This window comes from Fukomys damarensis, unplaced genomic scaffold (assembly GCF_012274545.1).
Source record: "Fukomys damarensis isolate Sample0158 unplaced genomic scaffold, DMR_v1.0_HiC HiC_scaffold_14, whole genome shotgun sequence".
Classification (NCBI taxonomy): Eukaryota; Metazoa; Chordata; class Mammalia; order Rodentia; family Bathyergidae; genus Fukomys; species Fukomys damarensis.
This window is the reverse complement of record NW_022900926.1, coordinates 81539225-81551459: the sequence shown is the minus strand read 5'-3', so window position 1 is coordinate 81551459 and position 12235 is coordinate 81539225. Positions and strand designations below refer to the sequence as shown.

General features: G+C 36.9%; 1 long non-coding RNA gene across 5 annotated transcripts in view; it reads right to left on the bottom strand.

Annotated features, from left to right (window-relative positions):
* The window catches only part of LOC104871474, a 236486-nt gene that overhangs the window by 209154 nt on the left and 15097 nt on the right, over positions 1 to 12235 (bottom strand). For all 5 annotated transcript variants that reach the window (XR_782876.1, XR_782878.1, XR_782877.1 and 2 more), the window contains exon 2: positions 226 to 296. This is a non-coding gene — a long non-coding RNA (uncharacterized LOC104871474). The remainder of the gene's footprint in view (positions 1 to 225; positions 297 to 12235) is intronic.

The following is a 12235-nucleotide window of genomic DNA, read 5'->3' as shown; positions in this document are numbered from 1 at the left end:
GTGCTATTAATTGTACAGCAGAATAAGACAGTGAAACCATGTAGAAAACAGAGCAAATATTCTTCCAGAGGATTTTGGTTAATAAATATTTTAGCTAAAAGATATTATATTAATGACCCTAATTTATATTTATATTTACATTTATACTAATTTATATTGATATTGATATTGATATTGATAATTTATATGTATATTAATGACCCTGATTTTTTGTGAATTACTTACCCTAATGAGTAGGCACTCCAGGGTTGTTCAACAGCAGTTGTTGTGGCCTAAGCTGAGAAGTTTTGGTCTTTCTAAAAGAGAAGAGAAATCAGTGTCAAAGCTGGAATCAACAGAATATTTTGGAGCTGATAATCCAGGCTAAATATTATGGGCTTTTATAGTTTCCCCCCTCCCCTTAAATATAAGAGATTTCAGGAGCCATTAATACTCCTTGATTAACTCTGGCAGATTCTACAGTCTCTAAATCATTTTCATGGTGGCACACTGCATTCTGGGACAGGTTATCAATTTTGTGTCCCAATGACAGTTTGTCCTTTTCACTTACATCCTTTATTCTCTTCCCAAGAGGAGTTGATCCTAAATAGAAGGCAGAAAACTATTTAAGGAAAATTTCTAAAAGGTTTGTGAGCTGACAAGCACAAAAGTTTGAGCTAAAATAAACACATTATTACCTACAGTCTCAGGGACAGTAAATTGCTTAAAATGAAGCTATCCCTCAATTAAAATCTGAATAGTTAAAAAACAGTAATAGTTGTGTTCTATCACTGATGATATGCCTCTGTGTACCAGAACCCCTTTCCAAACAAGTGATCAACATTGCCTCATTTAACTTTTACAACAGCACTTCCTAGGTAGGTAGCACCATTCTCATTTTAGAACAGAAAACTTAACTTCAGAAAGAAATTGTGTAATTATAACCACACCAGGACCTACGGTAACATCAAACCTAGAACTCCCTGATCAAAATCTATGCTGCTTTTAATATAGAAAATGAATGGAAGAATCATTGCTTTTTTCCTTGTGGGTTCAGTGACAATTGAGAGCCCTGATGTTCAAGGGCTCTTTCACCCACAGCAGAGTGATATGAAGGCAGCTCTTTGTTAATAAATTGTCTCCTACATAGTCTTTAAAATATTTTTTATTTTTACTTGACATGCATTAATTGTATATATGAATGAGATAGTGTGACATTTTGATACATGTATATAGTGTATAATGATCAGATCAGCATAATTAGTATATCTATCACCTCAGACATATATCATTTCTCTGTGTTGGGACCATTCAAAATGCTCTTTCCTGGCTATTTTGAAATATTTACTCAACCACTGTTATCTTACTATGTGGTCTGAATGAACATTATGGTACTGCCAGCCTTGAAATTAACTTCTGTGGACCAAAGCCATCTTTCTAAATGATCTGGTGCAGATCATTTACTTAAGATAGGAGCAGAAGAGCCAAATTACAGCTCAGATTGAGTGCAGCAGTCACTAAATTTCCATAGCAGGAAGGGTGGAGAAAGGCTTGGAGCAGGAGTGGAGAAACCAACTGGCAGTTAGGCCAGGACAAGGGGAAGCCATCAGGAAAAGCAGAGGAGATCCAGAGGGGAGATCTAAACCCAACCATCTCCTGCTTTAACATTGTGCCCCAGTTTAACAGTACTGATGACAGGTACAAGACCAGTACTTAAAAGTTCTCACAATGACTAACTATGATACAGAACAACTGCCCTGGTAATCAACAAGTTTTAGTGTAAAAGAGTAATAATACATCGGCAGAATATCACAAAAGAAGAGGAAGAATTACCTTTCATTTTTGCTCTAGATATTTCATATTTCCCAAATTAAAATCAATTAAAGCCCTATCTAGCCTAGTTTTAATCAGGGTAATGCTATAATTTTGCTCACATCATCAGGATAGAAGTTTTCAGACAAGAAAAAAATGTGCATGATGAAAAAATGGCGGATTTTTTTGTCACAAAATTATTAAATCTCCCTTTTGAGTGTTATTGTTTTCCAGGAAAAAAAAGAATCTTTGTATTACTGAGACAATATGAGGCCACCAGAAACAGAAAGAGTAACACAATCCATTTTCTTTAACAAATGTTTACTGAGTACTTTTTATGTGATAGGCACTGAGGGAAATAAAAAATGAATAAAACTGCTCACTCTGACAGTCTCTTTGAAAACATACACTCATGAACAATTGCAAAACAATTCAACCAGGGTTTTAATAAAGGTTTGTACCAGGTCCCCTGGAAAACACAGAAGGGAGTATGCAATTTAATTTGTCTCTGAGAAAATTTCACCAGAGAAAGGAGATTTGAGCTGCTAACCCAGCGCAAATTTCCAGAGGTAGGGCGATATGAGGCCTGTCTGGGGGAATGCCACATACACACAGTGGAAGAGATCTGTTTGTTTGTTTAATATTATTTAGTTAACTTGTAGTTTTTAAGCATTTTAAGCATACAGTTTGCATACTTTTAAGCATACAGTTTGTACTCTTTTAAGCATACAGTTTTCATACTTAATCTTCAAAATAACTTTCAAAATAATCTAAATTTTACAGATGAGAAAACTGAGGTTTATATGAGTAAGCTAAATGACATGCTCAGGATGTCACTTGTGCAAAACTAAAATAGAAACCCAGGATGTTAGCACATATATTCTAACCACTACAGAGCACAGCCCACGTGCTAATGTGTGGGACAGAAAGGTCAATTGTGAAAACTTTATGCATCCCGTAACTGAGTTTAAATAGGATAGTGTTTGGCCATCAAAGGTTCAAGGCAAAGAAATAAGACAATAGGATTCTGGTTACAGAAATATTCTTAGTCTGGTGGCAGTACAAAGAATGGACTGCAGACCAAAGAAAGAGAGGCTAGAGCAGCTTTTGAGAATATGCTGCAAAAGCACAGGCAAGAGGTGTTGAAGGTTTCAACCATCATCATGAATGAGGGGTTGCACAGAAGAAACAGTATAAAAAATTATTTAGTGGTAGGTACTGGAGGCGCTGGGAAAACTAGGTGATGAATGAGATGGACATCGGCCACCCAGGATGGTAGTTTCTAGCCTGAGGAGAGTCCCTTGATGCAGCATTAGTCAAGCTGAGAAGGGGAAGGGAGACTTGGAAACAAAGAAGATAAGGAAGAAGAAAGGGAAGAAGGGAAGAAGGGATATATGGAAGGGAAATGAAAAGGGAAAGAGACTTAAGGAGAAAAACATTAAACAAAATAAAGAATTCAAATGGGATGGGTAAGAGTGTGAAGTGGGAAGAAAAGGGCTAAAGGTGTAGGGAAAGGGAGAAGGGTAGGGGCAAGGAAATAAGGGAAAAGAAAAAATATGAGAAAATGAAAAAATGGAAATAAAGAGTTTGTTAAGGGGGAGGGGAGGAGGGGGTGAAGGGAGGGCAGGGACAAGGGGAAAATATGAGAACCAAGACCTGTCATGTAAAGGTACAGGATCCCAGTAATGAATGTAACTGTATTGTAGACCTAGATTGTACCAATAAAAAAGAAAAAAAAAAGAATTCAACGCCTTAAATTGTTGAAATGCTATATAACCTTACTCTTGATAGATTTGCGTTGTTACTTAACCATATTTCAATTTCTCTTCCATTAATTTGAATGGTGCTTTACAATATGATTTTTCTAATATAATTGAATAATCACTATACTATTTTCAAAAAACTAGCAAAGACATCCTCTAAGCCACAAATTATCCATCAAAGTTAGTAATTTCAAGAAATAGTTTTTTAGCATTCTTAAATTTATAGAAGTTTGTCACAAAGTTCAGGAGTAAAACATTACAAAAATCTGAGAAAACACTTGTGTTCAATGCAGTAGGGATTTTCCACCTTTGTTTTTTCATAAAAGCAAGTTCAGACCATTTAACAAATAGTATTGGTAAATTTTTTCAATGAAGTGAAAATTTCACCAAATAATAAATACTGGGGGAAAAAAAGGGCCGAGAATTTAGCCCAGTGGTTCCAGCGCCTGCCTTGCAAGTGTAAAGTCCTGAGTTTGATCCCCAGTACCAAAAAATAAAATAAAATAAACAGTGACACTTAGCAATTCTCAGCTTGTGATTTGTCTCAACTAATTAAAACAGAGATGAATATTTACATTACTAATAATCACTCTTACTAATAGTCATATTGTATAATACAAAGGTGACTAAATTGTATTAGAAATATATTCTCAAAAATATGAGTGAATCTATGTGTGACAAAGCTATACACACACACACACACACACGCTGTGGCAAGATAAGCAGGATTTATAAATAGTATCTAAGTATGTGTTTCCTAGATGATGTGTCTGAGTCCAGAAGCAACCAGAATAGGTGTCATCTATGAGTCTCACAGCCAACTCAGGGTAATCTAACCCCAAATACATACTTGCAGCTTAACAGGCAGAATCATAGAAATGAATGACAGCTTCTATGGTTACTTTACTTCTCTCTTTGCTTATTTGTCATTCCACTGGTCAGATTTTGATAAAAATCAAAACTACAAGCGATACAAATATAAACTACGGGCAATACCAATAATACAAGAGACATTATCTTGCTCTTGTTTGAGTAGGAAAATGAAACATAGGCATCATAAATTATACCTATGTGGTATGAATGTACCACACACTATTCAATCAATATATTCTTTACAAATGTTGTGGATACAAATTATGGTAAATTCACTAAGATTTTAAGTGTTTGCTACTTAAAAGAATAGTATAAAGTATAATATTCAGTAGTAAAATAACCTTTTAAATTTGCTTATGGATCCCAGTGCCAACCCCTTCGTAAATGCATCGATGCACAGTGTCTATCTCTAACTTAAATTTACAAATATTTGTCTTAGAGTACAGCACAGCCACATTGCCAAAGCCATCAAATCAAACCAGTAAGTAGATTTTGTGGTTAGAGCCGGTGGTAATTGCTCCTGTAACATGACCTGATCTACAGTTCAAAAGGCCATGGTCTTCTATGTCGAGAAGGGAGTATAGATGGCTGAAGGAAAGTTGGTGAATCTAGTAGGAAGGTCTTGGACTGGTACGGAAAGGACAATGGCTAGATTAGGATTGAGGTGTGGGAATGAAGAAGAGAAAATGGATTGGGGGTATTTTTATAGTCAACTGGTCATATCCTAATGGATTGGAAGTGGAAAAGAAAAAGGGGGTGTGGAGACTCACTGCATGAATGTGGTGCTTTTTGATATGGAGAAAACATCATCAAATCAAGTCTGGGAAAAGAGTTATTTTTGGCAAGGTTAACTTTGAGGTGCTTACTGGGTATCCACGTGATGCCACTTTTCTCTCACATTAGGTATCAGTGATAATGAGCTCTTCGAAGCATTGTTGTCTAGATTAGAAATGATGCATTTAACTCATCAGCAGACTGGCTAGCTCACAATGAGGGCTTACTGTTAGTAACTGTTTTTCTTATTATTTGAAGTGCACAAAAAGTGGCAAATGCTATTGAGACTAAAAGTGAAGATCAGCCAGACTTAGTGATTTAGACTTTACAACCACCTGTTCAGGTTAAGTTCAAATCAACAGACATTACTGAGCACCTAACATGACTTAGGTATTGCGTGAAGTACTAAGAATAGAAATAAGAATGAGAAAAAGACAGAATCTCTCACAAAGTTCAGCGCAAATTATGGGGAGAGAATGGAATGCTCACAGGGAAGACACTACAGAAGAAGAAAAGGCTACAAATCGGTGCATACTCTGTTGAACATGCAATAGGCAAAGGATTTGACAGAGGAAGCTAAGATGAATAAGGAAGGAAATAACCAGTATAATATCACCTGGACAAGCTCAGAATCTTTTCCACCGGAGGAGGGATAGTCCAACAAGGGAGAGTTGATCAACAACATTATCTAGAAAGAAAATTAAAGGAGACTCAAAGGTAAGAAAACATTGAAAGATCACAGGTGACTTTCATCATTTGTATATACCGGGGAAAAGCACACCCAGGACTAATGAGAAAGCAGGGAGGAGGCAGTGTCACCTAGGGTGAAGAGGCGGCACAGCAAAGTTTGACACAGTAAAGAGAGAAAGAAACAAGCACACGATACACAGCAAGACTTAATCCTTAAGACTCAAGGCTAACAAGGAAACAGATGAAAGATTTTCATCCTAACCTTCCACAAGAGAGAAAATAATAATTGAACAAAGGTCCTGCCCTGAAGCAACTATATGAACTAGAAATAATTACTGAATGTCTTTCCAAATGTTTCCTTTTATTCACTATATATAGATATGCATATATATAGTATGTACACACACACACACACACACACACAGAGAGAGAGAGAGAGAGAGAGAGACAGAGAGAGACAGAGAGAGAGAGAAGTACGTGCCTGAAATATATGTCTATACATACCTGAAGACACCATGTACATACATTTAAGGGCCTCTTATCAATTTACACATGTCTACAGGTATCTTTTATACATGTCTATCCATACATGAAATCTAGACATGTATGTAAGTACACATGTATGCGTACTTAAGGACCTATTTTTAATCAACCATTTTCACCTTATGAGTTAATTGGATCAGTATGGCCTAAATTTGTGGCTATAGTGTCAAAGAGAACACCACATTTTATCTTTCTTTCCTAATTGTATACTGCAAAAAATGTTTTACTGTGAATTCAAGACAGCCATGGAATGCTAGTTCTTTACCCTGCCTTCAGTATTCACTGACACATGCTTCTGGACAAGTAACTGAGCTTTGCATGCATCTGTGGTCTTACCTGAGGATGGTTGGAATTCTCCTTCATATTATAATAGTGTGAGTGCCTCAGCTTCTGACCACCCTACTGAGATGAAAATTCATTCCAAGCCTCTAAAAATTAAGGAAAGCCTTAATTTAAAAAACAGTAAGCCTGATACTGCCAGATTTTAGGAACTATTATAAAAGCAGACACGGTCAGCAAGGTAACTGAATCCACTGCCCAGGCAGCAGGAAGAGGTCACAGAAAAAAATTACACAAGTCAATGTGCTGGACAGTATTTAGCCTAACTCTCCAAAATAAAAAGTCTAAATTGAAGCCAGTGGGGTGGCGCATGTCTGTAATCCCAGCCCTCGGGAGGCTGAGGCAGGAGGATCTCTGTGAGTTCAAGACCAGCCTGGGCTACATAGTGAGTTCCAGATCAGTCTCAACTACATAGTGAGGACCTGTCTCAAAAAACAAACAAAAAAAAACAAACAAAAAGTCTTGGTAATTATATTATTAATTGATTTACTAGTTCATATAACTGAGTCACAGATTCAATTTAACATTCACAATTGGTTCAGAAAAACCAATTTTCCAATTGTTTTGAAAAAACAAGCTCATTTTTAACAGAGATAGATATACAACAGATAGATGACAGATAGATAGATAGATAGATAGATTCCTATTGTTTTAATGACCATATTAAATATTTTAACAGATAATAGCAGACAATTGGGTCTGTGCCAGGCATTGTTCTAAACACTTTACATGTACTAGTTCAGTGCTTGTAACAGCCATGTGAAGTACAACTATAATATCCATTGGTTAGGTAATTTATCCAAAGTTATCCAGCAACTATTTGGCAGTCCCAGAAGTTTAACTCAGACAGTTTGACTCATGGTCTTTCACCTTACCCATCACTTTCTACTCTCTGCCACAAATATTTATCTAACACCTACAGTCTTACAATCATTTTACTATGCATTGGGGCACAATAATGAGCAAGGTAAATAGGTCTGTATCTTCATGGACTTATAAAATATTGGAGATACAACAAGTGAGCAATTACAATATAGTGTGCTAAGTATAACATTGTAGGAGATATAATGTAGGGGCATATAGAAGGAGTACAACTTAGGTATCTTTGGAGAGAGAGTGAAATTCAGAGAGAGATTCCTGAAGCAATAAACAAAAACTGGAAAGATGAGTAGGAGAAAGGAAATTAGATGTGAGAATGTGAAGATGAGTGAAAGTGTTTGAGTATGCCTGGGGGGAAGAGAAAATATCTGCAGAACAGAGAAATCTATTAGTACTTCTTGAGTTGGAGAAGAGAGGCAAGAGGTGGAAAGTGAAATTGGAGATCAGACAGAGACTTACACCACCTTTAAAAGTTTAGGTTCTGTCCTAGACCAAAAAAGGAGCTCCTAAATGGTATTAGAGGAGAAGAGGCAGGTAGATCACAAGTTCAAGCACAGCCTAGGCAACTGTGATTTAGCAAGACCTTGTCTCAAAATTTTAAAATGAAAAGGGGGTGACAACAGGAAAAATTAGGAAAGGACAAATTTAAGAAATTGTAGGTAAAAAGCACAAAATGCAATAAAGAGGGGGAGGTGGGAAAATTTTTTTCAGAATTAGCTACCATATTTCAGGTCTGACAAATGACCTTTTTATAGCAGGGGACAGGACATCAACCTGATACATGATTAGAGAATACAAAAGCTAGATGAACCAGGGTTCAATCCTGCAGGTATGCGGGATCATGGGACAAGTGGGTGGAGGTTGCCAGCAAGAAAATAATTAAAAGAATGGAGTACAAAATCTAAGTTAAGTAGGAAAGGTGAGAGAGAGAGGGAGAGAGAGAGAAGTACAGAGTTCAAGGAGCTAGATGTCTAACAGGCTGTGGAGGAAGTAATTTGTAGTGACTGAGAAAATAAAAAAGTCATGGGATATGGAAACTTTAGAGTTGAATGAAGCAGTTCTTGGGGACATAAGATCTAAAGTAATGCCAACCGATGCCATGACCTGTGGTGATACCAAGGCACTAGACAGGTAATGCAGTAATAATGGTACAGTGTGGAAGAAAATAGCAAAAGGAAGGAGGATGTTATCTTTAAGTCACTGGGATATTGAAACAGAAGAAACAGCTAAATGCAGAAGAGAAAATTGGGAACAAACAATGTTAATGTCTGCCCTATACCCACTTCCCAAATCTGAATCCAATCACATACCAGAACTGAATCTAATACCTCACCTTCAGTAACTTTTGTGAGCTCAGTTTAGTTCCTAGCAGACAGCAATGAAAGAAGAGACTACAGCAGCCAAGTGGTAGATACTGAAAACCAGGGAGGAAGATGGGCCCAGCTAAGTATGCTCTATTCTTACAAGGTTTGAGGAGCCCTTATACAGACTGATACATGAGGTTGTAGAGCTGTCAGATGCCAGCATTCCGATACACACAAAGAAGTGGCAGGTTATAATGTTTTCTCCCATGCTTGCAAAAATCACAAAAGTCTATCCAGTCATTCATTCAAAAATATTTATTAAATGCTAGCTATCAGCCAAGCACTGAGAGGACAGATATTGCCCTGCCTAGTCAGGAGCTCAGGCCCTGTCTGCAAGGACTTTCGAAACCACTATGACAGCCTGCGGGGTGAAAAACTCTTTCTGCTCACCTGAAACAGACACCACATTCATACTGTAACTGGGGGAGTAATAAAGTTAATATGTGAGGAATTTTTTTTAAGAAATAAGCAAATTATCCTACTCACTATTTTTTCTTTTACTACTACCTTAAAGAAAAAACTGAAAATTTGAAAACATAAATGTGCAAAATCATGGACATGCAGAGGAGAAATTTTCTGCTTTTCTAAGGACCAAGGCTCATTTTTGAGTCATAAAAGCAAACACATTTAGGAAGGAAAAGAAATATATATAAATATTTTTTTTAAAAAAAAATATATATATATATATATTCCAAGTCACATATTCCAAGTCACAATTTCAAAAAAATAAGTAATCATTTTTATGACATAAAAATACTAATAATTTAAATGCGAGAGCATATTTAATTCTTCCCAATAACAAGATCTTCAACTTGCAATTTCACAAAAGAAACTACTCCTTTAATTTCCAAGAAAGCACCCTGAAAATTGATTCCTAGTAGAATGATCCAAATTTTTCTTCTTCATTGATAATGATTTTAACAAATTTATAACCATCAGCTTATTAAAATCTTAGTCTCTGCAAAGCCTACAGAACATCACGATAATTTCAATGTCAAATAGATCAGAAAAGAAAGTAAAATGTTTTTCAGTTTTATCAACACAGCTACAACAGTCAACTTGAAGCTATAAGGAAAAATGTAATGCTTTGTCTGCATGCTTGCTTATCATGCTATTTATCAAAACCCAATTTGAACATATTATTTTACATCAGTCTAACATCATTTTAGCAGACTAAGACTTGCTACTGAATAAAGTATATGGTATCTGTGTTCTCCACAGATATGAGAAAGAAACTCATATATTCATATACATTTATGACATATATTTCAAATATAACACAGATTTTTTTTAAAGATTGCAACAGCCCAATGACCTGCCCACTAGCCTGGCTAAAATATTAAACCTCTTAGTAGTTTCATGTGGACTTTAGCTTGACTGTTTCTTAGTTTTGCTTCAAAACCCCACATCCAGTGCATGCAATGTCCACAGAGGCGGGAATGTGGACGCTGTGGGTCAGTGAGCATTCCTTTCCAGGGTGCTTCTAAGATGAAGCTCCACGATTTACACAGGGCCCTTCATGATGGGCAGGGGACTAAGCATTCCAAGATTGGCCTGGATTCCTGCCAGAAGGAAGAGAAAGAGGTCTTTGTATGTGGACATCTGAAGGGCGGGCATAAACATGTTAGTCGATACTTAACACCCAAACCCAGTGCCAAAACCGTTAGCTCCCCTCAATAGCCTACTCTGGTTTCAACTGTCCACAACAATGGAGCAGCCACCTCAATATACAAAACTTGCTCTTTAAACATCCTCAGAGGAATTCCCAAAATAGCAGCTGCTGGAAGCAAACAAGACTCTAATTCATTGACATATGCAGACCTTTTAATGTTTTTCTGGAGACGTTTCCACTTTTTTTGTACCTACATGATCTATGAATTTTCAATAATTACCCCATAGATTTCATGATGCAGTCCCTGTAGGCACTTGCAGAAGGAGCCCCTGGATTCATAGGCAGACAAAATTATTAATTTTTAAGGCAAGAAGCCCAGCTAATTTACAAGGTGAATTTTTTATACATTTTTCCCCCAGTTTCCCTTCCCTGCTGTCCTCACCCTCTTTCTTCCTCAGTACATTAAGAGATTCTGATGAGCCCGCAGCAACATCCACCAGTGGTGGCTGACTGTCGCAATGCCAGCCGACTTCCCCGCTGAGGAGCGCAGCCATGTGGGCCACCTCTCCAAAGCTGCCCCGCCCCAGAATCCCTTCTGGGACCCCTCTTCTACTAGGGCTGGATCTAATTTCACACCTTCAGTAACTTTTGTGGGCTCACTTTTACTTCCCGGCAGACAGTTATCTGTGTTACATAAATTCCACACAGAAAGTAAGCAACCTCCTATCTCTAGAGCACCACTGGCCAGGCAGGTGGCTGTGGAGGCAGCTCCAGAGACCTCAGCTTATAAGTAGCCCTGTGCAGCCAGATAAGAGAATACAATAGTATGCTTGCAATTCAAAGGGCTTTGATCCCCCGACCCATATTCACTCATGCAAGATAGCAACTTCATTAGGAAGTCACTGGGTGATATTTTTATATTTATAAGGCAGTCTGATAGGTGACAGATAGTTAACATATAATCAAATTGAAGCAGGGTACAACTCTGAAATATTAGTTTTCAACAAGCAGCTTGGATCTGGACATTACAGGACACTGGCATCACTGTGGATGCTTATTTAGAGAGGAAGCATCCCTGCAAGGCTTGACAGTTTAAATAGACCATTATTTCTGATGAGGAAATCATTTAATGAGTACAACACTATTAAAAGTGAAACTATTTAATACATGTATAAAACTAAATCTAAGAATATATAAGGTAGTTTTTCAGTAGCAATCCAATAATATGTAACTTGTATAGTACTAAGATGTAAGTTTTATTACTCTTAACTACCTTTCATAATCTTTAATCATCAAACACCATATTTTACAGAGTGATATTATAGAAGTTTTATTTTTAAAACTTCTTTGCTTATTTGGAGTAGAATAGCAGCGGCGCAGTGAGAAATAACATATTGCTGCTGTAACTAGAAATTCTAGTAAAGGTGAAAGTAGACATTACAAACTTAACAAGCCTTTTGTGTGACCTAATTACATTAGAATATATTAGTAAGGCTGCATATTGTAGGTTTTATGTTTCATTAGAAAGGTCATCACCGATTTGGGTTGAATCATTAAAGAAAAAAGACCACATTAGCAGAGTACTCTTTGAGGGACTGAAAGATGAA